Consider the following 5236-nt stretch of genomic DNA (forward strand, 5'->3'; position numbering starts at 1 on the left):
GGAGATCTTCCCAACCCAGGGATCGAACCCAGGTCTCCTGCATTGCAGGCAGACGCTTTACCATCTGAGCCACCAGGAAAGACTCAAATGAATAGAGGGCTACAACCAATAGAGCAAAATATTAACCTCTTAATTCTGAATGGTGAATAATGAATGTCTCAAATAATCTTCACCTTCATGCCTGCATGTTTAAAACAGTATGTTAAAATGATTAATTTTTTTAAAAAAAGATGAAAGATCATGGCACAACAGAATCTCAGAATCTAAAGAAAATTCAAAAGTCAATTAATCTAGCTGCACCATTTCCCAAGAGTCCTCCAGTCTCAACTTACACACTTAGCAATGCGGAGCTCACCACCTCCATGCAGCCCACGTGGATTCTGGACAGGTTTGCCTGTAAATTGTAGTGGAGCTAAAATCTGCCTCTGCCCCTGACTCCAGCACAGGGGTCATAGCTTTGCCCTCACATACTCAACTGTTGGACCCTGGCCCCAGTTCTGTCATGACCTCCTGAGTAGGACTTTCCAGTCTCTTGGCATCGTCTCTCCATCCAATAATTGCATGATTTGAATGGTCAAAGTGAAGGCTCTGAATTCTAAGAATTCTGTAAGATAAATGTAATTCCAAAACTTTGGCTCAGCAGAAACTTGGGTAAAACATAATCACTATGGAATAAAATTCACTTCTTTGAAAAACATGCGTTCCCAGTGAAGAAATCCTCACAAGTCTTACTTCCTGTCCTAGTCCCAGAGCCTGTAAAGGTGAACCCACTGGGGCTGGCTGGGGGAGAAGAGGAAAGCTTGTTCCAGAGGGAACTGTCTGAGGGATCATGAGAATTACTCACCAAGGCAAAGAGGGGAATAAATGACTGGTTGAAAGGCAGATTTTCTTTTTTTCCCCCTAGAAAAAAAAAAAAAAAAACATGCGTATTTCTTAAAAGAAGTTCTAACCTTCTGTCCTAGAACTTAGTTCACAATCCTGCTCCATTCAGCAAAACTGGAAATGCCATGCACAAACAGACAAAGAGAAACCCTGGCCCAGGCAGCAGGGTGAAGCTGCTCCAGAGACCAAAAGCCTTCTTTGCCATGGTAAGACTGGCAGTTTCCCAATAGCCATGTGCACTCTATGGCCCAGGGTGGCTCCATGGAGAGGACCTTCCCAGCCTGCCTTCAGGGAAAGCCTCCAAGCTGGCCTCCTAGGGAAAGCTGGGAAGGAATGCCTTCAACTGGCTCCTTCTCCACCCCTGGAAGTCCTTCACGTCACTCGAGATCCAAACAGGTGACTTCACCTCTCTGAGGCTGGCCCCCATGTCCTGCAAAACAACGATTTCTCTCCGCAAGCTTTATATTTCTCTTTTTTAATTTATCTATGTATTTGTTTTTGGCTGCACTGGGTCTTCATTCCTGCACGCAGGCTACTCTCTAGTTGAGGTGCATGGGCTTCTCATTGGGTGGCTTCTCTTCTTGCTTAGCACGGGCTCTAGAGCACACGGGCTTCAATAACTGTGGCTCACAGGCTCTAGAGCAGGTGCTCAGCAGTGGGCTCAGTAGTTATGGCACTTGGGCTAGGTTGCCCACAGCATGGGGACTCTTCCCTGGCCTGGGATTGAACCCATGTCCCCTGCATTGGCAGGCAGATTCTTAACCATTGGACCTCCAGGGAGGTGTCGGTCTTGTATTTCTGATAGGACACTGCACATTTTTGTTTAACAAACTCTCACATTCTGCCTACTCGATGCCAGGCAAGCTTCTAGGCACTTTCCATATGCTGACTTATTTAGGTGGGTGCTATGATGAATTCCCATTTTGCAGATGAGAAAACTAAGGCACAGGGAGGCTGAGGCACTTATCCAAGCTCACACAGTTAGTTTCTAGCAGAGCTGGGGATTGAATCCGGCCAACCTGGGTCTAGAGTCTGTGCTTTCTTTCTCTTATGGTACTAGGCTAATTGGGGTCCTTCTGAGCCCTCATGTTTGAATTGTTTATGTACATGGCTTACTGCTTCCAATGCTTTATCTGTTTTGTACCTACTTTTTTCTCATGCAATATTTATCATGTGCATCTTTCCATGCCATAAAATATTACAGGCATATACCTCATTTTATTGTACTTTGTTTTATTGTGCTTCACAGATATTGCATATGGCTTTGGGTTTTTTTTTTAACAAATTGAGGTTCTGTGTCAACCCTGTATTAAGCAAGTCAATCAATGCCATTTTTCCAATAACATTTGCTCACTTTGTGTCTCTGTGTCATATTTTGCTAAACCTCACAATTTTTCAAACTTTCTCATTATTATTATATTTGTTATGGTCATCTGTGATCAGTGATCTTTGATGTTTCTACTGCAAAAAGATCACAACTCCCTGAAGGCCCAGATAGTTAGCATTTTTTTAGCAATAAAGTATTTTAAAATTAAGGTATGTACATCATTTTTTAGACATAATGCTATTACACACTTAACAGACTACAGCATATAATAGTATATATAGAGTATAGAGTATAAATAAAACTTTTATATGCACTTTGAGATGATATATCATGTGACTCACCTTATTGTGATATTCACTTTATTGCATTGGTCTGGAACAGAACCCACAGTGTCTCTGAGGTCTGCCTATGTCATTTTCAGTGACTACCTAGCAATCCACTGTGATGTGTAACCAGCCTGATAGACACTTAAATAGCTTTAACTTTTTAAGTACCATCAACAATGTTTTGGTAAATATACTTCTAATTAAATCTCTATGTATATCCTTGACTGTTTCTTTAGGATCTGTTCCAGGGGGAACTGCTGGATCAAAGCACCTGCAAATTTTTAAGGCTTCTGATTCATATTGCCAAATTACCCCTGGAAAGACTCACCAGCAGTGAATGGGAGAAACTGTTCTTTGGGGTTTTGCCAATCCAGGCTACAATCACTCACTAGGAAAAGAAGCAATCTGCTTTTGTTACAGGGGAAAAGGCATATTACTGTTTTAACTTATGTTTCTTTGTTTACAAGTTAAGTAAAATTTCTATTCCCTTATTGATTGTTTATTTCATCTTCTGTGAATATTCTTTGCCTGTTATTTAAATAATTTTCTCTATTCCTTACTGGTTTGTGAAAAAAGAGAGAGAGAGGCAAACACTTAAAAGATATAATCCCACACTTTGTCCCTAACCTGTGGGCAAACACAGGACCTAATAAAAATGTAACACATATTTGCACACTTTATTAGGAGCTTTAGCAGAAATAAACACTACAAATTCCCTGCCCCTCCCAACTTCCAGGATCTGGGTTGTAAGGATGTCCCAGGCAGCACCCCTAACCTGTGGTGGGTGTGCACCCAGATATGGGCATCAGAATGCTAGCCAGGTCCAAAATCCAAGCCCCATTGCTCATGACCATGAGACCTTGAGCAAGTTATTTAACCTCTGTCTCCATTTCTCCATCCTTAGAATGAGAATAATAATAATTTATTTGGGGGTTGTTTCAAGAAAACTCACACATACAGTGCTTAAACACTTGACACATAGTAAGGATAAAGTAAATATCAGCTATTATTATTATTGAAAGTGAAAGTGTAAAAATGAAAGTCACTCAGTCATGTCTGACTCTTTGCAACACATTACTATTGTTAATTACTACTATTATTGTTTTGTTCAGGGTTTTCTCTGGATATAGTTACCCCACTTCACACTCTTCAAAAACTCAGATTGAAGGAGGCTTATCCTTGTGTGTGTTATAGGTTTTTCCTGTGCAGAGAAAAACAGTCATTCAAAACTTCTCATCCATTTATTCAACATGTTTGAGCCCAATTATGTATAAGGACCCATACTGAATATTGGGGATAAAATACAGTACCTGTCTTCAAAGACTCACCAGATTAGAGAAAACAATATGTACATAAAAACTGTCCTAGCAGGAAGGCTAAATGAAGTGTTGTGCACTGGACACCTCTCAGGTGCCACTTCAAGACACCTTGGCAGTTCTGTCATGCCAACAAACTCAGAGTGACCAGCTCTGCACAGACTCTGACCAGCTTCCCGCAGGTGTAACTTGAAGGAACCAGATGTGAAGGCGTGACACGTGCCTCTCACTTCCTGCCCTGTCTTCCTCTGACATCACAGGGAGAGGTAACAGAGAGAACCTGCTCGGCACACACGTGTCCCACCTGGAAGAGGGGCCTCCTTTCATTCCCCCAGGCAGACAGCCCTAAGACTAATTCCTTAAGGCATGGAATGGTGGCCAGTTCAGCAATCCGTCCTGTGTTTGCTTTCCCTCCTTCCCCATTTCACTCCCCTGATCCTTCGCACCTGCTTGCTGGCACCACTTTCCAACTAAACACTCTCAAGACTGTGCTTCAGGCTGTGCTTTCAGAGACACCCAGGATAAGGGAGGTCCTCAGTGGCTGTGGGATTTCAGAGGAAAATCCGGCTTGGCTCCCTGGAAAAGGCAGCATTTGGGTGGAACATTGAAACTTGGCCATGCACTGGTGGAAGGAAAACCACGGATGCAGAAATGCCCAGGACACAAAGAAGAGGAGCTCAGAGTCTCTGAAACGCTGTGTGGATGGAGACTCGGGGAAAGATGGGAGAGAAGCAGGAGACATACCTTGAAAGGCTTTGAATGTTAGGTATGGAGTATGGTTTCCCCTGAACGCAACAGGTGGCCAAGAGGTTAGCTCTGGGTCTTGGAAGAATCGTATGGCTGTGATGTAGGTGACAGTAAACTCCTCTCCTCTGAATGTAGAGAGGAGAAGACCAGTTCAGAGGCTCTTGGATGGTTCTGTTGAGAGATAAAAGGGACTAACACAAGACTGGGCAGTGGAGAGAGTGGACAGATGGAAAAGGCCTATGGGATCTATAGGAATTAATGGGACATGGGTTGAAGGAGAGAGTAACACTTACCCTATCTAATATGCTAAATCAAAGGCTATTATTTGTCTGCTTTAATTAAGACACCTTATGTTGAATAATGCCATTTCTGTCCACAACCAAATATCTGTATGCTGTCCAGTGGTACACATCTCAGTCTATTTAGTCTAACAAATTGTTGCTTTTCATGATGTAAACTGATTCTCAAACTCCTCTCCATAGCCAAACTGTGGATTCCTGGGAAATGCTGGGCCCAGTGGGTTGGGAGTTGGGCAGACCCACTGTAAAGCTGTGTGGCCAGGAAACTCTAGTTTTAACAAACGCATGTTGAAACCAAGACATAGAAGCAACCTAAATGTCCATCAACATACGAATGGA

At 42.7% G+C, this 5236-nt stretch overlaps 1 non-coding gene across 1 annotated transcript; it reads left to right on the top strand.

The window, feature by feature from the left end:
- The first annotated feature begins 702 nt into the window (after positions 1 to 702).
- On the top strand, positions 703 to 828 carry LOC138074728 (small nucleolar RNA SNORD22). The gene has a single exon (XR_011144541.1). It is a non-coding gene; the product is annotated as a small nucleolar RNA SNORD22 (small nucleolar RNA).
- Positions 829 to 5236: the final 4408 nt, after the last annotated feature.

Source organism: Capricornis sumatraensis, chromosome 2 (assembly GCF_032405125.1).
Source record: "Capricornis sumatraensis isolate serow.1 chromosome 2, serow.2, whole genome shotgun sequence".
Taxonomy (NCBI): domain Eukaryota; kingdom Metazoa; phylum Chordata; class Mammalia; order Artiodactyla; family Bovidae; genus Capricornis; species Capricornis sumatraensis.